General features: G+C 44.5%; 1 pseudogene; it reads left to right on the top strand.

Moving 5' to 3' along the window:
• Window positions 1-7,477: 7,477 nt before the first annotated feature.
• LOC134407568 (pituitary homeobox 2-like) lies at window positions 7,478-12,869 on the top strand (annotated as a pseudogene).
• The last annotated feature ends 9,519 nt before the right edge of the window (window positions 12,870-22,388 follow it).

The raw sequence follows: 22,388 nt of genomic DNA, 5'->3' as shown, positions 1-22,388 counted from the left end.
GCAGAGTGAGGCAGCTGCTTCAACTGGCAGGTGCAGAGGGCAGTAGGGGTGGGACTGAGCTTACTGGATGGAGACAAAAGGCAGTGGCAATGGGAGACATCGCCATGGCTATTTTTACACTCTTCCAATAGTCCTAGTCTGCTGGCAGTCAGGAAATGCACCACTTGTCTGAGCCCTGCCTGGTCACTTCTCCCATGCGTCTTAACTTCATGGGGAAGAAGGATAATCCATAAAAACAGCCTCCATGACTGGTTGAAGGTTCTTGTACTTGTATACAAAGCCCTAAACAACTTGGGACCAGGATACCTGAGAGAGCGCCTTCTCCCTTACCAACCTGCCCGGTCACTGAGGTCATCCGAGGGCCTGCTCCTGGTGGTACACCTTAATCCTCCACTCTTCTCCATCCAATTGTAAGATTACTCCTGGGTTTACCACCTTCCGGCGAAGACTGATCACCCCAGAAGTGGAGGCAAATTGACTAACAGTGTTCAGCCCAAAGATTCTGTATGCTCTCCAACGGCCAAGATACTAACAGAGGTCTAAAAGGATTTGAACAGATCATGATTTCCAGACTTGCTTTACTTTGGAAAACAAACTTCTCTGAGGTCATATTAGCTTTCCTACACTTTGATTCCAGACTTCCCAGGAGCCCTTGCAAGAAGGCAAGAAGTATCTGCTGGCAGGCAGGCTTGACAAGAACACCAGAGCTGCCTCAAACCTATTTGCTCATCCTTCACTTACCCTTCATCTCTTTTCCAGTACGGCCTTCTCCTTTCTTTTTTCATGCCTGCTTGGCTTTACAACTTTCCTGGCATTCCTGACCCTGGTAAAGATCATATTAACTGTCCAAATTATAGGCCAATTTAATCAATGAGGATGCTAAAATATTAAATGCCAATTCTTGCTAATGGACTTCAGCATGTGATGCACACATCGGCCCTGTTCAGAAGACACCTTAAACCACGGCTTTAACCACAGTGAATAAGGCTTTTTGTCTTATGAACAGGGCCATCAGGGCAATCCTGATCAAGTAGGATTTATTCACCAAAGGCAGGATGCAGATAATTTAAGGCTTGTAGTAAATCTGACAGATAATAATAATAATAATAATAATAATAATAATAATAATAATATGGAATTGGCAACAGTTATTTCACTTGATGCTGAGACTTTGGGCGGAAAATGGCTTCCTGCAGGAATTTTTGAAATGGATTAGAATTTTATCTCTCTGTCCTGCATTATGAGTTATGACAAATGGAATTCTTTCAAGTTTTTTTCTGTTTAGAAAAAGGCAACAGGCAGGCTGTCCTCATATATATATATATATATATATATATATATATATATATTTTCAATGATCTCTTCCACACTAGAGGCCTTCAAGAGGCAGCTGGACAACCATCTGTCAGGTATGCTTTAAGGTGGATTCCTGCATTGAGCAGGGGGTTGGACTCGATGGCCTTATAGTCCCCTTCCAACTCTACTATTCTATGATTCTATGATATCCAAGAAATGAACTCAATTTAAATCAATTAAAAGATTTAAAGCCATTTTAATAACACCCACACGTTGTCATTATTAAAAGGTCAGTCTCTGCTCATCCAGCCCTCTTCATCTCCACCATATGAAGGGGCAACACTCATCCCACGGAGAGCAATCTCTGATGACCTTGAAGTCTCATATCCTATAACAGAATAGCCATGATCAATCAAGGATGGAGGAGGCAACGCACTAGAGACTTCTGGAGCGGAACAACAACAACAACGAAAAGGGTCTCCGTTACTGAGAGACTAGTGTCTCGCTCTATTGAATAGGGAAGGCCTGAGGCTATCTAAAGTCACCTGGTAGGATCTATCAAGGTCATTTCCACTTTGGGTCAGCTGTCCTCACTGATGCACAGAAAGAAAAAGGAGGAGCCCTCCCAAAAGAAGAACAAGCAAGCGGAGAGGACCTAAAAATGTGACGAAATGTAACATAATTAATGTTATAATAGGTGAGAGCACACATTGTCCTGAGAATCCATTGCAGCATAGACCCATCTTATACAACATAAAAATCCTATTTAGGAAGGTAACAATTTTAATTTACCTTATAATTTTTTAAAAACTTTTTTTTAGATTTCTCAGTAACTTTACAGGAATGTTCATTTGCCTTCTACTTTTTGCTTTAGTGCTCATTCTCCCACGGGTGTCAGATTGCCAAGCGTCTGCTATTATCCTTCATATAACATGCTTCTTTGCTCCTCTGATGCCATGTTTCTCGCCTGCCCAAGGGCCTCTACTTCCCTTGCTTGGCTCCGTCCATTTTCTTCCGCTGCCCCTTACGCCTGGAACGCTCTTCCAGAACATTTGAGAACTACAAGTTCAATCGCAGCTTTTAAAGCTCAACTAAAAACTTTTCTTTTTCCTAAAGCTTTTAAAACTTGATGTTGTGCAGACTTTATACTGTTAGTTTTACCCTACCCTGTGCCTGCTTACCCTACCCTGTGCCTGTTTGCATTCTCTTCCCCTCCTTATTGTTTTACTATGATTTTATTAGATTGTAAGCCTATGCGGCAGAGTCTTGCTATTTACTGTTTTACTCTGTACAGCACCATGTACATTGATGGTGCTATATAAAATAATAATAATAATAATAATAATAATAATAATAATAATAATAATAATAATGTTAGGAAACGGATAGCACATTCCGGAGTTTCCGTCTAATTGTTTACTGTTATCAAATGGTCGCTGTCATTTTTGCCTATTACTGTAATGGAATTTGAGCATTTCAATGTTGTTCTTTTATATAATTGTTTATACTGCCATTCATTGTTTGCTGTCTTATTTGCCTGTTACTGCAGCTGAATCTGAACATTTCAATTTTGTTGTTACATTTGCCTGTCATTCTAGCTGAATTTGCAGATATATAGAACTAATTTGGCTCATTGTTATTTTTGCCTGTTATTGAAGCTGAATCTACGCATTCATTTTGTTGTTATATCTGCCTGTGATTGAAGCTGCTTTTGAGTACTTGTTGAAAGTTTAAACAATTTATAATTGTTCCATTTGCATTGATCGTCGGTTCTTTTCATGCATTTTACAGCTCTTTCGTCACATTTTAGGTCCTTTCCCCTTGCTTGCTTCAGCCCCTATATTCACCAGGTATGGGTGTTCTGGTTTTTGTTTGTTTGTTGTGAGGTGTGGGCTAAGGGTAAAAAGTCGGAATGAGTCCCAGGGAGAGGTGAATGGATTAACCAGGATTGTTATAAGAAACATCTGGGGGGATTCTACACGCCGTACTGAGGGCGCTTCCATGCGCCCCCAGTGTGGCCCCAAAGCGATCGTGTAACTTGCCTGGAGAAGACACGAGGAAGAGGCGTCCTTGCCGCCGCCGCCGCTGCCGCCACCCACCTACCTCCAACCCGGCCGGGTCAGAGAGCTCGGCGGAAGAAGGCGGGGTGGAGAGCGGAAGAAGCTCTCCACCCCGCCTTCTTCCGCCAAGCTCTCCGTCCCGGCCGGCGAGGAAGTAGGTGGGTGGCGGCGGCGGCAAGGACGCCTCTTCCTCATGTCTTCTCCAGGCAAGTTACACGATCGCTTGGGGGCCGCACTGGGGGCGCATGGAAACGCCCTCAGTACGGCGTGTGGAATCCCCCGTTTCCAACTAGTTGTCAAGGTCTCTTTTCCCTCTCTCTCTATCTCACTTCTTCCTGGATCATGCTAGTCTAGCAGCTTTCTGTAGACAACTTAACAAATGCTGTAAGTAAATACTGTTGTTTGTTATTGTAACATAGATAATTTATTCCTGGTTGGTATATTTGGTATATATACTCTAATTAGCTGAATGATGATGTATTACACCTTTTTGATTGCAATTTGTATGTCTGGTTATACATAGGGCTTCAAAGTTTTTTTAATTATATATTAGATATTTTTTAAGGTACAGATACTTGTAAAATGCCTCTAATTGTAAATATTATCATAGAATCATAGAATCATAGAATAGCAGAGTTGGAAGGGGCCTACAAGGCCATCGAGTCCAACCCCCTGCTCAATGCAGGAATCCACCCTAAAGCATCCCTGACAGATGGTTGTCCAGCTGCCTCTTGAATGCCTCTAGTGTGGGAGAGCCCACAACCTCCCTAGGTAGCTGATTCCACCGTCGCACTGCTCTAACAGTCAGGAAGTTTTTCCTGATGTCCAGCCGGAATCTGGCTTCCTTTAACTTGAGCCCGTTATTCCGTGTCCTGTACTCTGGGAGGATCAAGAAGAGATCCTGGCCCTCCTCTGTGTGACAACCTTTTAAGTATTTGAAGAGTGCTATCATGTCTTTGTATCATTATGATACAAAGGACTTCTTTGTTTTTTAAATAACAGCTCTGAGGAAGAACGCAGCTGCGTTCGAAACGCGTAGGCACCTAGGCACTTCAATAAAACTTTTGCAAATATTTATTTTTGAAGATTACTTGGTTCCACCCTTGCCTTTGGCTATTTTTTACTCTACCAAGCCAGCCTCTGCCTTACTCCCGAGGAAAGGGCTCCGGGTCGCCTCACCTCTCTCCTCAAACAGGTCACAGTGTCCAGGTGGGTGGGCAAGCAGGACTCCCTCTCCCTTCCCCCAGGAAAGCTTGTGGACTCCTCGCAAGGCAAACTTTCCTGCTTCCCGATCCTGCGCGCATGGATCAATGGGACTTGCATCCGAGAAAGCATTATTTATTTATTTATTTATTACATTTTTATACCGCCCAATAGCCGAAGCTCTCTGGGCGGTTCACAAAAATTAAAACCACAGTAAAACAACCAACAGGTTAAAACACAATTACGAAATACAGTATAAAAAGCGCAACCAGGATAAAACCACACAGCAAAGTTGATATAAGATTAAAATACAGAGTTAAAACAGTAAAATTTAAATTTAAGTTAAAATTAAGTGTTAAAATACTGAGAGAATAAAAAGGTCTTCAGCTGGCGACGAAAGGAGTACAGTGTAGGCGCCGGGCGGACCTCTCTGGGGTCCAGGAGGCACCAGTGCGGCCTGATCTGCCTATGCCTCCCCACTCGGAAGCCTTATTCCCCTGAGTAAACGTGGGGGGGGATCGGGACGCCAGGCTGCATAGCGGGTTGCGTTCGCACGGAAGTAAGTCCTGGTGAATTCCAGACGGCTCGGTCCCAAATCGAAGTGAGCCAGTCCCAGCTCTGCATTTGGCGCACACGTTTGGACTTCCGCGCAGTTTGGTGTGTGTGTGTGCAAGTAGCTTGCCTTGCCTAGGGCGCAAAATAGTCTGGCACCGGCCCTGTGTGTGTGCGAGTGTGCGTGTGTGCGTGGAGCAGAGCAGCCCATTGCCAGCAAGTGCAGCAGCCACAGGACTCCAGAAGGTGGCAGTAGATTTATCCTTGGAGAAGCGTACCTGGAAGGGCTTGCTGGGCTGAAGGAGTGAAGAAACTCGCCCTCCCTTTGGTGAATGGGGTTAAGCCCCCTACTGCCCCACTCTTAGAAACAAAACAAAATAACAGGTTAGAAGGGAGCTATATTCAGCAGGCCTTGGGAGAAGGACGTGTGTGCATGTGTGCGCGCACACACTTTTCCATCAGAAGAGTTATGAGACGTGTTCTTAATTATGCATATTATAGTTTGGCCACGTGCACGTTCTTTCCTTCCTCAGCCATTTGTCCTCTACCCAGTGCAGTTTATCTGTTCTCCTTTACACCAATTTCTCCAATATGTGATTTGAATTCAAATAATAATAATAATAATAATAATAATAATAATAATAATACATTTATTTCTTGCCCGCATCTCCATTTTGATCAAAGTGGGGAACAACAATAAACGATAAAATACATAATACTCAATTAAAACATAATATACATTGTTAAAAACATCCTAAAAAACATCCTAAAAACATTTTTAAAACATCTTACCTGACCACAACTTCTTACTATTTCAACTGAAGCCCTACACCTGCTGTGTTTCTTGTTTTTCTTATAATGCTTCAGTTATAACATTGCTTTTAGCTGACCCTTTTCAGAAGCCCTTATAATAATATTTTAATAATGCATTAGCCCTTATATTTTCTCCTTATGATAAACATTGCAATATATGAAAAAGTAACATATTCATCCATTTCTCACAGATTCAACATATAACACAACCATTAGTGCCTGGGAATTCTTGTGACACCTGAGTAGAAAACTATATTGAAATAAGAAATTTGCAATAGCAGATGTCATCAGAATATTCCATGTAATGCAATCTATGGTGTGCACAGGACCTGATAGACACTGGAACTGCTGCCTTAAACAATTTCTGACTGGTGTGTAACTATTCCAGGGAACAATATCCACCCAGTCATTAGAGTACAGTATACAAACTATTTCATATTTCTAAAAACACCTTTTTATGCTTTTCCCTCCTTGTTGCAATTTAACGGCAACCATCTAATTGAGCATTTGTGTTGCATATTTCCAATGCTTAAAGCATATCACAGGGGTTAGCTCAGTCATTTGTCACTCCCATAGAGCCCCCACCCCAAAGTATAAACAATATAAGCCGATGCACACATACACGCACGTGCACACACTCATAATGCCTGAATTGCATTGCATATGAGGAATGTCTTCATGTTGGAAAATATGTATTTGCTATTTAATTAATACAAACACCGTTGCTGCATGTACTAGAAATATTAATCTGCAGTTTTACAATTTTTGAGCCTAAAGAACAGAGAACCAAGTATTAGTAGAATTCCCCCCCCCCCTGTACCTGTGGCATTCCCCACTGTGCGGTCATTTTATTTATTTATTTATTTATTTATTTATTTATTTATTACATTTATATACCGCCCCATAGCTGAAGCTCTCTGGGCGGTGTACAAAGGTTAAAACCAGTGAACATTAAAACAAATATAAAAATTTAAAACCATCAAAGGCATAAAAACAACAATATCCATTTTAAACAACTATTCTAGGGTCAGTTAAAAATTCAGCATTTGTTGTTAACTGCCTGGGAGAAGAGAAAAGTTTTGACCTGGCGCCGAAAAGATAACAATGTTGGCGACAGGTGAGCCTCGTCGGGGAGATCGTTCCATAATTGGGGGGCCACCACCGAGAAGGCCCTCTCCCTTGTTGCCATCCTCCGAGCTTCCCTCAGAGTAGGCACTCGGAGGAGGACCTTAGATGTTGAGCACAGTGTACGTAGTTGTCATGTTTCTTAAAAAACCTCCTACCCAGGGCCGGCGCCAGACTATTTTGCACACTAGGCAGGCGTGCCGTACTGAAACCTCCCCTCCCCCCGCTCCTGGCTTCAAAGCCAGGATGCTGGGGTTGGGGGGCAGGGCGGAGGCTTCGAAGCAGCATGCCCGAAAGTGGCTTCTGGGCGCGCCATTCTGAAGCTCCAGCCCCCCAACCCCAGCGTCCTGGCTTCGAAGCCATGAGCGGCTTCTGGCTGGGCGCTGGCTTCAAAGCCAGGACGCTGGGGTTGTGGGGCGGCCGGGGCGATGGCTTCGGAACAGCGTGCCCGGGTGTGCCATTCGGCGCCTTCCTTTGCTTGGCGCTCTAGGCCACCGCTTGAGCTGCCTCTATGGCAGCGCTGGCCCTTCTCCTACCTTCTTAGGAGACAAAAAACGGGGCAATAAGCAGTAAACATCTCTTCCCATCTGAAGAGGGTCTAATCTCTTGGAAACTTCTCTCTACGCAAAACTATGTAAATTAAGCGAGACAATTGTCATTTCAAGGGGAATGAAAAGCCTTTTCTTAAAACACATTGACTTCAGAGAGGTTAGTTCTGAGGGAGCTTCAGACGCGACGTGAGCCGGGCTGACTTTCTCTCGCCTTCCTTCCACTCCGTGCGTTTTAGTCTGCGGTGCATCCTAGGCTCAGTTAGTCCGTCGGTGGCCTCTCCTTCAGAAGAATGTTGGCTTTCCACTGCCTCTGTATGATTTGCCCTTGACGAGATAAGTCCTGGAGAGAGATCACGACCAGCTGGAGGAGAAAGCATGAGAGCTCCCCCCGCCACTGGTACAGGCTGGCCTGCGTCTGCGGCCAACTCCTCTGCTTCAGAGTCTGGTTCTGACTGATTACCAGAAACAAACGCAAGAAAAGGTGAACTCCTTAACAAACAACCATATAATACCAAACAAAAATTATACATATATACAATAGAACAATAATGTTTAATATACAAAAATAAAATAAAGGTTAACAGTAATATTGCATTAAAAGTGCAACCTCAAATTGCACAAGAACAAATATCTAACAGGAACAACGTGAAGTATAAAGGCCAAACGCGTTTCAACACAAGGTCTTCATCAGTGGTCAATGCTAAAATGCAATATACAGAAAAGACATGTTATATAATATTCAAGCAGGGTCAAAAGGACTAAACACAGTTTACTGATTCTTGTTTGGAATTAAGACAAAAGGGTGTGAGTATCAGACAGAGCAGTTAACATCTGTAAGTAAACTTTTTGATGTACTGCTCTAGAGTGAGACCTACAATGGATTTTCCATTAATAACACGGGACTGCCATATGTATCACTGCGTAAATATTCTATCATTTTCCTTAGGAAGCCCTACATTTTTTCAAATGGGAGTGACATCTTCTACCACATAACTATGGGAATTATAAAGTCAGGCCAATTAAGTCTCCATGAAGCATACAGCAGCCCGGTAAGTTAACTGCTCTGTTTTCCAGTTTATAATCTGCTTTGACTGTGAAGTACTCCCATGCATCCTACTTGAATTGTGCTTCTTAGACAAAAGAAGCGTCGTAGTTTACTACCCCTTTAAGAGCGAATCATTTGTTGTTCTTTGACCACCTCTCACTGTAGACCTAGCAGGCCATCTAGTCCAACCCCCTGCTCAATGCAGAAATCCACCCTAAAGCATCCCTGACAGATGTTTGTCCAGCTGCCTCTTGAAGGCCTCTAGTGTGGGAGAGCCCACAACCTCCCTAGGTAACTGATTCCACCGTCGCACTGCTCTAAGAGTCAGGAAGTTTTTCCTGATGTCCAGCCGGAATCTGGCTTCCTTTAACTTGAGCCCGTTATTCCGTGTCCTGCACTCTGGGATGAACAAGAAGAGATCCTGGCCCTCCTCTGTGTGACAACCTTTTAAGTATTTGAAGAGTGCTTACATGTCTCCCCTCAATCTTCTCTTCTCCAGGCTAAACATGCCCAGTTCTTTCAGTCTCTCTTCATAGGGCTTTGCTTCTAGACCCCTGATCATCCTGGTTGCCCTCTTCTGAACACGCTCCAGCTTGTCTGCATCCTTCTTGAATTGTGGAGCCCAGAACTGGACACAATACTCTAGATGAGGCCTAACCAGGGCCGAATAGAGAGGAACCAGTACCTCACGTGATTTGGAAGCTATACTTCTATTAATGCAGCCCAAAATAGCATTTGCTATTGTTTTATAAAACCAGTCACCTCCATTCCTGTGCCATCTTCACTTCCAGCCAAGAAACACGCTGTCAGGCAGGAATCTACAAGTGGTCAATGCCTTGAATTTCTTTCAAGAGACCCTTTCCCAGCTGTTTTAACAAACTGGTGCAAAACGAGTCACGAAGAAGCCACGCAGTCAGTCCTGTGTCTACACACAGCAGGAGAGCGCAGGAGGGTCAGCAGCACTGCTAGTGCAACCGGGGTGGGGTGGGGTGGGGCTCTGCCAGGGCAATTGGAATATTAATGGTAAACTGCTTAATAGAGTTATACTACTAAAAACACAACATGGGATTTAGAAGAAATCTCAGTTGTCTGAAGGAATGGTAGAGGCTCGATAGGCGAGGGATTCCCCGCCCACTGTGCAAACAAACAACCCCTGCTTTAGTAGTGAATGAGAGATGAACAGAAAAAAAGGGGGGGAATCATTTGCCCTTATCTCTTCTTCCTTAGAGGCTTCCATAGAGTGCATCGGTTGACATGAGGGGAGAGTGCCTCTGAGCATGCACTATCCCTCACCAGGGAGCCACTTTGGCTGGCTCCACCTTATAATCTGCTTTGACTGTGAAGTACTCCCATGCATCCTGCTTTGATTGTGCTATAAAGGGAAAAGCCTCGCTGTATTGAGCCACTAGTTTTCGAGCGTATCTTCTGAGCAGCCACTGGGGCACAGGAGCAGGATTTGAAAAAAATTAAAACAAATGCTTACATCTGCGTAAGCTTTAAAGATAGAAACATCAAAATTGGCACAGTAATAGATATTAAGGAGAGCTTTAAGCATACCAAATTTGAATCGGATTGGGTCATCCGCTGATTTTTTATGATTTTTTTACATTTCCTCCCTTAAACCCTCTTCCTGGTATGCAAAGCGCTGCTGCCTGGGGTACAACAACAACAACGAAAGCTAAATGCTGTAGGGGATAATTTGAAGGAAACAGATACGTGGGATGAAACTCATAGAAATGCAATAAATAAATAAATAAGATGAGGGATTAGCATCTCTATTGGGAACAGCCTGAAATGGGGCTTCCTAAAGCTGTGTGGGCCTTTACTGGGGAAGGGGGGCTGATATCAAGAGGAAATGAAGGGGAGTGGTGGAGAAAGACCCATCTCTGCCCTTTCCTTCCACTTTGCATTTTCATGAAAAAAATTAAGCAAGTGGAGGGACAGGAATGAGAAGACGCCCTTGCCATTGTGAGTCATATTTAAACATGTCTGAAATGCATTGTGGAGATGTATTGTGGAAGATAGCTCCATCCCCACATGTTTTAACCTGATGTGAAAAATTATATTCATTGTAACAAATTCCCAAAGGTGCATCGTGATCCCAGCACAATCCTGCACACAAGCTGGTAAAAAAGCCTCACCTGGAGGGGATCTACACTACTGCTTTTAAAGCGCTTTAAAGCACTTTGAAAACGTTTTGAAACCTGTATATGCAGTGTGTCCTGGGCCCCAACAGTTGTCAAAACTGTTATAAAGCGCTTTAGAGCAGTAGTGTAGATCCTGCCCTAGAAAAGCTCTGTGTCTTCAAGTTGTCTTAATTAACTGCCAGAGCAATAAACAGACTTGCTCTGTGTTAATCCTGCAATATATACTCTTTTCTGGCCAATGATTTCAGCAGATGTGCTGAAAAGGTGAAAACAGTAGGCAAAAAGCTTACCTTATCTCAGTATTCCTTTGATCATGGCAAGTGAGGAATTATATCGTCTCAGTGTACAATCGCATATTGCATAAAGGTATCTTCTCATTTGTAGCAGAGGGTCATCAGAGAAGTTGGAAGTACATTTGCAAACCCCTGTCTTCTGCTTAAAACATTTGGAGGGTACAGAGAGTACACCTGAAGGGGAGAAATGGCAAGCAGGCAGCTCCCATTTCTTTCTGCTTTCTCCCCGACCAAGTTTCTTTCTGGTCTCTGAGTTCGGCTTGGGGGGGGCGTCCTCTTGGGTAGTTGTACAAACTTAGAAGCTTCCACCATAACAAACTTCTGATTCAGGAAGCAAAGAATAAGCCTTGTGCTCAGCCACTTCCTCCCCCTCTCCCTCCTCTCACACGCTCCTCTCCTTCTACCTCCAAATTAGTGGGAAACCATCTTGCCTGACTTGGATGATATTGCAGACTATGGCCGTAGCTAGACCTAAGGTTTATACCAGGATCATCCCGGGTTCGCCCCTGCCTGAGCACTGGATCCCCTGTGAGTCACCTAGATGAACAGGTCTGACCCCTGGACGATCCAGGGATAAACCTTAGGTCTAGCTATGGCCTATGGCTTGCCGCTAACCTAGATGTAAAGGAGGAAAGAGAATCACAATGAGAGCAAGGTAGAACCAAACACTCTTATCCGCTTTCAACTGTCTCAAAGCACACCGAAGAGCCAACAATACAAACTCCAAAAGTGGGATGGGATCCCTGAGTGCGTTCAAGCTCAAGCTTTGCTTGTTGACTAGAATTTCTCCTACTACCTCCAGATCCTCCTGTTTTGAGTGCTGAATGATATGCAGAGATATCCCAGGATAGTCCCTGCCACCCAAGATTAAACCCCCACCCCCGTGTGTCTGGGCATGCTGGGCTACAGTCCCCCATTTTTATTTTCTAAGAATGCCTGTGGGGTCCACATCAGATTCTTGGGAAAAATGATGCTGGAAGGCTATCTTATTTTGCAGCATGCCAGTCTCCTAGTTTAAAAAAACACCACCTTTCTAAATTAACATATCTTTTTTAAAATATATATATATCAGGAAGTGTAGGGAGATTGGCAGGCACCATGTCGTAGACCCCAGTATTAGTGCCTAACCTACATTTCTCCAAGTTATTCTCCTCTTGTGCTGGTCTCACCCAACTCCCATTAAGAGAATGCACACCATCATGTTGGAAGTGGCTTCCTGGCCTCGTCTGTCTCTCTCTCTCTCTCTCTCCCTCCCTCTCTCTCTCTCTCTTTAGGTTTGGTTTAAGAACCGGAGAGCCAAGTGGCGGAAGAAGGCGCGCCACCAGCAGACGGAGCTCTGCAAAGGCGCCTTCAGCTTGCAGCTCAGCGGTTTGCCTGGGACCCCTTATGAGGACCTCTACCCAAGCTATGCCTACAGCTCCTGGGCCCCCAAGGGACTGCATGCCACCCCCATGCATGGCAAAGGGTTTCAGCTCTTCAACTCCATGAACCTCAATTCCTTTCCACCCCAGGGTGTGTCTCCTGCAGCTGCAGGAGCCTCCGTGCCTGGCGTCCCCTCTCTGGAGTCTTTCAATAGCCTGGCAAGCCCTCCTGGGCCTGCTGTCTCAAACGAATGGCACTGGTGCTTCTTCCCCGTACATGTACAGGGACCCCTGCAGCGCAAGCCTGGCTGGGTTGAGGCTCAGAGCGAAACAGCCCCAGCTGCCGCCCCTCAACTGTGGCTCTCCTCCAAAGCCAGCCGTCACCCCAGCTCCAGCCAGTATAATCTGGACAGGCCAGTGTGACGTTGTGGCCCAAAAGGAGGGCCACTGTTGTGCCCTCTTCAGACTCTTAGCATGAGCTCCCCTCTGTAAGTTCACGGGAGGAGGGAGGGTGGATGGGATCCACCAGTTCTGGAAAGAAGGGCTTCTATTTCCATGCAGATTTTTCAGAAGGGCTCAGTTTTCTCCAACTGACTAAAGCATCAAAATGAGTGAGAATCAGTATTTTTACCTTTTTAAAGTTTTTTGTTTTTTTAATTTGTTTTTTAATGTGATGGCAATTTTGGGAAGGTGCAAACTTTTTCTCAAAAATGTGCTCCCATCTGCACTGGGGGTTGCGAACGGGGTAGTCCTTGATCTGGGATGCCTGGGATTCGGGGGCCTCTCGCTTTTCTTCTGAGGAGGACTGTTCCAGTAGGGGCAAGAAATCTCTCGATTTGCAAACGGTGGCCGAAGTAAAAATTACATTATCAAAACACGATATCTGGGGAGAAAAAAAGCAATTTGGCACCAATCATATCAATATAATAAAATAAGAAAGAAGCAACCATTCAATAAACATAGATTAGATTCAGTATTACTGGGAAATAGCAAGTACAGAGCAAAGTGAAAATCAACAGACCAAAAAGTAAACAACAATAAAGGCAATCCACACTACTTATGTTGGTCACATTTTTTTGACTGGAGATGTCCATTGCAAAGTTCAGAAAAGTGCGAATTTCAAAGGATAATGGATTTTCAGTTTGGTTCGTGTATTCGTTTAAAAGTGCAATATTAGGCAAAGTCACATTAAATGAGAACTGGACTAATTTCTCTGCCATCCCTACAAGTAAGTTCACCCTCCGAGAGGGACCTACCATGGGTGTCCACAGAAATTTTTCTGGTGGTGGGTTGGGGAGGCTGGTGAGTGATCATAATTCATACACATCAACCTCGCTTCTCCTCATGTGTCTGCACATGTTTTGTTGCTTTGAATCATATACCATGATTCTACACTCTGTGTAGGACAGTAATTCCTACACAGAGTGTTGGGAAATCCTCGGAATTTGTCAGCATGTAGAAGTATATTCTAGGTAATTTGTACACATCAATGTGAGAGTTGGAGTGCCTGGTTTTAAAGGGCAAGCTAGATATAGTGGGTTTATTGGAAACCTGATGGAATAAGAACATAAGAAGAGCCGTGTTGGATCAGATCAAGGGTCCATCTAGTCCAGCACTCTGTCCACACAGTGGCCAACCAGCTGTTGACCAGGGACCAGCAAAGCAGGACATGGTGCAGCAGCACCCTCCCGCCCATGTTCCCCAGCAACTGGTGCACACAGGCTTCCTGCCTCGAATACTGGAAGTTGCACATCGCCATCAGAACTAGCCTTCTCCTCCAGGAATTTATCCCGCCCCTTTTAGACCCATCACCACATCTTGTGGTGGCGAATTCCATAGTTTAAATATGCACTGTGTGAAGAAGTACGTCCTTTTATCTGTCCTGAATCTCCTACTAATCATGGGATGATCCCAGGTTCTAGTATTATGGGAGAGGGAGAAAAGTGTCTCCATGTCCACATTCTCTGCACCATGCATAATTTTGTACACTTCTATCATGTCTCCCCCTTCCATTCTTTTTTCAAAGCTAAACAATCCCAGCTGCTTTAATCTTCCCTTGTAGGGGAATTGCTCCAGCCCCTTCGTCGTTTTAGTTACCATTTTCTGCACTTTTTCCAGGTCTACAATATATATATATTTAGGTGTACAAAATCATGCATGGTTCTATGCATGTCTACTCAGAAATAAGCCCCAGTGCAACAGCTTCCTAGGATGCAACGGGGACACGCTACGAATGAGTCTTCTATGGCAGGAACCAAAGAGCCCATTCCTAGTGTGCTTTTCCTTTCTGATTTTTTTCCTGGAGGCGTAGGGACCCCACATTTTTTGTGTCCCCACTTTAAGGCTTTCCACTTCATAGGAAGGGGTGTGGTCTGAGAAGAAGGCTCTGGACTAAGGCATAAAAGGCTTCGGTCGATTCACAGATTTTGATGAACCAAATTGCTCACTGGGAGCTGTCCTAGGTGCTGCAACATCCATCTGACCTTGCTGTCCACTGGTGGGCTCCTGCTTCAGACTAGAAAAGGGTGTTGTGAAAAAGAGGTGCTGAAAAAGTTGCAGACACCAACTCTGAGGAGGGATTCCGCTAAAAAGTGGTTACTTCAAATTATAGATTTCATCTTTAAGATTCTTTATTTATTACATTTCTGTAATAGCCAAAGCTCTCTGGGTGTTTTACAAAAGATTAAAAATGTAACAATGCAATGTAAAATAAAAAATAAAAACATTTACATACAAAAACAATTTAAAACAATCAACCCTAAAAACCACAAGTTGGGTTAAAAACCCCGTGGTACTCACAAGAAATGTATGAACCAAAGCGGACATCTCTGCAATCGTCATTTCATCACTATCCATCCAAGATATTACTGCAGGGGTGCTCAACCTACAGCCCCCTCTTTTCCCTGCAGATCAGCTGATCAGCGAGGCTTTGGGGAAAAGACTGCCACTATTAGCAATACTGAGACAGTAATCCAGATTGGTGGGGGAGGAAGCTTTCTTCACCACTAAGCAGGGAAACTTCATTCTTATCTCTGATCAGAGAATGAAGATAAAAGTGTTTTAAAAGCATTTAAAAAACAGGGGAAGGCTGAACAAGACCATTTATTTATTTATCACTAGGATCTCAGGGCGGTGTACAAATACAATTATACAACAATATAAAACAGTAAATATGCACAGCTAAAAACACATTAAACCATTAATCAAGCTGAAACCAGTATAGAATATAAAAGCAGTAAAACCAATTAAAACCATGTGCAAGCTTGGTGAATTTAGCCATCAAGGCTTTGTTAAAAAGCCATGACTTTACTTGGTGCTGGAATAAAGTCAGTGTCGGTGCCAGTTGGGCCTCCAGGGGGAGGTCATTCCATAGCCGGGGTGCCACAACAGAGAAAGCCCTCCCATGTCCCACCATAGCATATGTCTTGTGTTGGTGGGACGTGGAGGAGGGTTCCTCCAACAGATCTCAAGTCTCGGGCAGGCATACACACACACACACCCTTGTTTGCAAGTACTTTCTCCCTTGCTGCCATTTCTGCCTAGGATTCCCTACTAGAACACCTGCTCCAAGCCACCACTTTCATGGAAACATAATGTTGGAAGGAATCTCGGAAGTCACTCAGTCCAGCCCCTTGCTCAGTGAAGGATGTGCTAGTCTTCCATTCAAACAAAAGCCAAAAGGGACTTCAAGTGATTATGTTTGAAAACATCTCAGCATCCCAAATTAGGCCTTTCTCTCTAGAGGTCAGGATGGAGAACATTGATTGTGAAGATGTGTTTCCTACCAGGTAGGGTGAACCACTAACTCTTCCCTGCCTAGCTCAGTTCTTGGTGGCAGCCCTTGGTCTGCTCTTCCAGCTTCCACCATGACATCATCTTTCATCATCATATTCCACTTTGAATATTCTCCTTGCCCCCACCTCACAATCCCCAGGGTTACCATAGGGACGGACATAAACAATTTTGCATCATCGCAATCCTATTCCTTACTGGACATTTGATCAGTTAGGAGCGTTGGAGTTAGTCTCTTCAGAGATTGGCAAATATTTTTGACAGTTGCCTTATCTGGAAATTTGCTTTCGTGATGGCAGGTAGGAAATTGTGCCCTCTTGGCATTTAGAAGGATCCTTCTCTTTTCCAGGGGGCTAATGGAGAAACAACAGCTGTGAGATTATGGATCCATAGTTCATGGGGGATAAAGTTTTGGGGCAGGTTAGAGAAGGTAAAATGTGAGAGCAGCGATAAGAGAAAGTGGATCAAAGAAAGAAGCAACTCCACAGCCATAGTCTTGGGCACAATCCAGCAAAATCAGCCATGACCCCCCAGTCCCAGCAATGACAAGGGGCTTCAGTTAGCCATGCCTAAGGGTAGCACTGGACTTTCAGTGGGAATTAGTCTTGACTAACATTTGCTGTGCCCTCAATGACTTCATTTCATTCTGACGCATTGGTTTACTTATTTCTGTACTACAATAAAGGTACAAAGCACTTTACAGAGTAGAATAAGCAACCTAGACAGATCCCTGCCCCAAGGAGTTGCAATGTAAATTTTGCCAGTGGGAGCAACGACACAGGAAGATGAGGAAATGCACACAGACTATGGCAGGTCCTACTTCGTTTTGGTCAAGAAGGTGCGTTTTAAAGCTGACCGAAGTGGTGCCAATTCTGTAGAAAACATTAACGCAATCTGCCCTCTCCTCATGTGGTCCCAGGCTTTCCAACTAGCATTACGGGATAATTAAAAACAAACAAACAAACATCTCCCACAGGGCTGTGGAACAGGGCAGGAAACTTTGGGGCAGTTCAGAGTGGTAGAGTCAAGAATGGACATGTGAATAAAGTCATCCATGAATGGATTCCTGAAAAGGCTTTAAAAGACAACCCCTCCGGCTGGGGTTTCCCATGTCTGTAACTGCACGCCACATGGTAGCTTTCGAGAAAGTGTCCAAGGGAGCTGGGAGCTCTTCCGTTTTAATTATTCCAGAGCAAAAACTTCTGGAAAGACAAAGAATGTTGGGAGAAGAGTAATCTTTAAATAAATAGTGCTCTGTAACAAGAATCGTTCATAGTTTTAATAGGTGAATTTAAAAAGAGAAGTTTATTTAGCTGGTGCCCACGTCTGCACGAAATATTCAGATTAATCCATTCACATTTGGGAGAAGCCTTCAGTGTACACAAATGCATATTTCTCATGCTTGTTGTGGTTTGACTTACTCTTGGGCTCCGCTAACGGACTCCCCTCCCGGCACTTTCCGTTCAGGCCAACTGCCTGTCCCTTTGGACTCCTTTCACATCATAACATTCTGTGGCTTGGTAGAATCTTGGGGTTACCGTGGGGACAGCAGTAATCCAGTCCATAAGGTCCCAGTTCCATGGGTCCCTTTTTACTGGAAGCTGGCTTGAGTCAACTCCTCAGAACAGGTTGCTCTGAGGACTTGTCAAAATAGTTTTGCCTTGATAATACTGGCAAAGTTGCTTAAAGAGATCAGAACTATCAATTTCATCATCATCATCATCGTCGTCGTCGTCGTCGTCATTGTTATCATCATCATCAAGAAATCTTTCTCAAAAAGGACTCAATCCAATTTACAAGTTTAAAACACAACATTTAAAGCAATAAACCATTCAAATAACACTGCCCCATAAAAAACTAAAACATTAATGACAACCATAAACAGTTCAATTGACTTATGAAACAGCCCATCCTATTGCCAGCACATGCATATTAAGACAGCAAAGTCTTAATATGGTGCTGACAAGACGACAATGTTGGTACAAGGTGGACCTTGCTGAGAACGTTCCACTATTGGGACAACCACCAAAAAGGCTGTTTTCCTTGTTGCCATCTCTTGGACTTCCCTTGGAGAAGGTATTCAGTAGGGGTGTGCACAGACCCCCCCCCCCGATCCGCTTCTCTTCCAGATCCGCAATTTGCGGATCAGGCCGCTTCACTCTGCCCCGCCCCACCTATAGTCAGCTCCGCTCCGCTGCGGAGCTCCGGATCCGGATCGGAGCTCCGCTTTCCCCCCCCCAATAGGCTTGCATTGAAATCCAAAAAAGTCTACAACTTTTTTCTGTTAAAGTTAGAAACCTCAAGTTGAGCACCATGACACCTCATGGACATATACACATGCATGCCAAGTCTCAAGCCAATCCAAGTGTCCCCTGATTTTTGGGGAATTTATGAAAATCGGACACCCCATTTTCAGACATGGACTGTTCTCCGACATTTTGACAGATAAAAAAATTGGAACTGGGCACCCTCACAGATGCCATCTAGATCCACATTCATGCCAAGTTTCAAGCAAATCCCATTATCCCCTGATTTTTGGCGGGGCTTTAACCTCTAACGCACCACCCATAACCCCAAATCACACCCCTTTTGATATCTCCGTCAATTTTCATGTTAGAAACCTCAATCTTGGCACCATGATAGCTTATCCATGGATACACATGCATGCCAAGACTCAAGCCAATCCCACCATCCCCTGATTTTTGGGGAATTTATGAAAACCGGACACCCCATTTTCAGACATGGACTGTTCTCTGACATTTTGACAGATAAAATTTTTTGAAGTGGGCACTCTCACAGATGCCATCTAGATCCACATTCATGCCAAGTTTCAAGCAAATCCCATTATCCCCTGATTTTTGGCGGGGCTTTAACCTTTTAACTCACCCCAAATCAAGTCCCATGCCAGAACTATGTCAATTTTCATGTTAGAAACCTCAAATTAGGCACCATGACACCTCATGTATGTATACACATGCATGCCAAGACTCAAGCCAATCCCATCATCCCCTGATTTTTGGGGAATTTATGAAAATCGGACACCCCATTTTCAAACATGGGAATTGCTCTGACATTTTGACAGATAAAATAAATTGAAGTGGGAACCCTCACAGATGCCATCTAGATCCACATTCATGCCACGTTTCTAGCAAATCCCATCATCCCCTAATTTTTGGCGGGGTTTTAACCTTTTAACTCACCCCAAATCGTCCCATGCTAGAACTACGTCAATTTTCATGTTAGAAACCTCAAGTTCGGCACCATGACACCTCATGGACGTATACACGTGCATGCTAAGACTCAATCCAATCCAAGCCTCCCCTCATTTTTGGGGAATTTTTGAAAATCGGACACCCCAGTATCTCAGGGATTTAAAGCTGCAGACAGCTCAATGGGGCCATTTCAAAGGAAATCCCAACATGCCATGAATTGGGGAGTAGATAAACCTATATGAATCTTCTTCCACACTTGAAAAATTGATTTGGAACTTCCAAAAGTCTAAGTGAGCGCAGGAAGGACTTATCCCCTGAGTCAAAGCAAGACACGCACAAAGCATCCCTGCGAGGTGGGCAGTGGAGGAGGGAGGGAAGGCAGGCAGGCAGCAGACATTTCTGGGGGCACAAGGAAGTGCGGCAAGCCAGTAATGCAAACCATCCCTGTGAGGTGGGAGCAGCACAGAGAGATGCCTTTTCTTTTGCATCCCATTGCTAGGAGGCTAAGAGGATAAAAGCTTTGTGATCCTTGCTTCAGAGTTGATTGACTGCACTGTGATCACAGCCATTATTAAACAACAACAAAATAATAATGTTAATAATAGCAGTACTAATTAATATTAATAGCAATAATAACAACAACAACAACAATAAGGAGTTTATTTATTTATTTATTTATTTAAGGATTTTTATGCCGCCATTCAGCCAAAAAAGGCTCTCACGGCAGCTTACAAAAGTATTTCTTGACCGTCCCTGCCCACAGGCTTACAATCTAAAAGACATGACACAAAAGGAATGGGGATTGGGAGGGAGGAGGAGGAGGGGGAAAAGGAAAGCAAATTCAGGCACTACAATCTTAGTTGGAAAGTTCAGCAGTTACAGGTGACAGCAGGAGGGAGGGGGCTCTGAGCTGGAGCTGGACCCAGGCACGGTGGAGAGGTGCCTGGCTGCTGCTTCCTCCCTCCCTGGTGGCCTCTGCAGTGACTGGAAAGAGTTGAACCACAATGAAAGCCTGCCTGACTTCACTGAAGAGGAAAAGCCAGGAGAGCTTGGGCTATGGAGTGTAAATATAAAATGTAATAATAAATAAATAAATAAATAAATAAATAAATAAATAAATAAACAAAGGAGGGGTGGAATTAAAAGCAGCAGTGTTGCTTATTAAACAACAAGAAGAATTTTTTTAAAAAGGCTATGTCTGTCTTTTACCAGTAAGAGGAAAGTGAACGTGCCCAGGGGGAGGGGGAACTGTGCCAATTGTTGACTGGCCCTAAGTAAGTGCCAGTGTTAAGAAGCGACCTGCCACTTCAACTCATGACAGGCATTAGCTTCAGTCTGTCCACTGGATAACCTTTGGAGGGCTCTGATGACCCTCCAGGGCAGGACACAGTGTCTGTGCACTGGGCACGTCCACATGCCCTAGGGGACCTCATCCCCTTGCACCACATCTATTCAGTTGTTCACCAAGATTAGGGTGGGTAGCAGTGCTGTGTTTCCTATCTGTTATTTATTTGCTTAGTATATGATTTCAGGTTGTGTTTATGCATTTGGTGGGGCTACTGTTTTAAAAAACACTGGGAAAAGTCCGTTCACAGACTAAGAAAGAGAAGTTTCCCAGTATCCCAAGTTACTAGTATCCCGTTTTGCCTATCCCCTCCTCCAACTTTGGGATCATGTGATCATGAATCTGCCTCTCAGCACTTCAAAAAGGTACCTCTCCCGCTTTTTTTACCTGATTTTTAAAAAAATTATAGCAAGCGAACCACACCACGCAGAGTGCTGAGAGTAGGCTCAAAATGAGCCCCACCCACGACTCTCTAAGCACAAGAAATTTCAGAAAGATAGCTTAAAAAACAACACAGTTTTCCCCTATTCTTTTCCGCAATGCAATCCTATGGGCGAAATTTTTCAAAATGGCGATCGAAGCGCTCCGCGAAAAGAGAAGTGCTCCGCCTATGGGCGCTTCTCTTCGCCTTACTTCTAAGGGTCTTTGGTCCGCTTCTATTCCGCCTCTGGGTAAGGCGGAGCAGGCCAATTCGCTTCTGATTCTCCGATTCTAATCGGAGCGGAGCACATCCCTAGTATTCAGAGGGTAAGTTTCTTGAGTATCAACCCCTCACAAAAACACAAAAACCCTTTATGGGAGCCTTGTGAGGAGCACTAAAATGATGTCTGTGAACACTCAAGACCAGCTAAATCTATTCAATTGCCCTAAGGGCTGACAGTTGCTCAGGCTGATCAAGAGGTACAATTGTTAATTCCCCTGCCCATTTCATTTGTGTTATAGATCAAGCCCCAAATCCACAGCCACAGGAAGGCTCAAAGGTGACTGCCAGCTCTACAGTGGGAGGAGGTCCTCACAACATCTATGGAACATCCATGCCATGTCTGAGCTCCGCCTGGCTGCAGCCTTCAATCTCAGCTCTGCCCGTCCAGCTGAACCCAGGGAGTGCCAGCACCTACAGCTCCCTGCCTCCACAAACATCTCACCTGCAGGGAGTTTTGAGGAATCAGAATCAGCTGCAGATTCCCAGCTCAGCAGTTCTTTACCCTCCTGCCCATGCGTGGGGAGCCACTGGCCACCTCCCTGGGCCGTGCTATGGGCCACCAACATCTCAGTACAGAGGCCTTCCCAGTGCCAGCCCTGTGGAGCAGCTGTATGCCCCCTCCCACCTCCATCCTGGGGCCAGTCTTCAGCTAGTGCAGATACAGCCTCCCAGGCAAGGACATGTCCAGCCAGCCTCTTTCCAGCCTCTGTACAACCATGTGACCTTGGCCTCCATACCTTTTAGAGAGAGGAATCCCGTCGTTCAGGCGGACAGAGCTGTCCCTGCATCACCAGCCCCAAACAACAAAGTGGTTTTGGTTCTCAAAGAGGTGGAGCCACGAACCGTTGTGACACCTGCTCCAGACAGTGGGTGTTACGCAGCACCATCAA

The sequence above is a fragment of the Elgaria multicarinata genome, chromosome 12 (assembly GCF_023053635.1).
Source record: "Elgaria multicarinata webbii isolate HBS135686 ecotype San Diego chromosome 12, rElgMul1.1.pri, whole genome shotgun sequence".
Lineage (NCBI taxonomy): Eukaryota > Metazoa > Chordata > Lepidosauria > Squamata > Anguidae > Elgaria > Elgaria multicarinata.
This window is presented reverse-complemented; position numbering and strand designations above follow the sequence as displayed.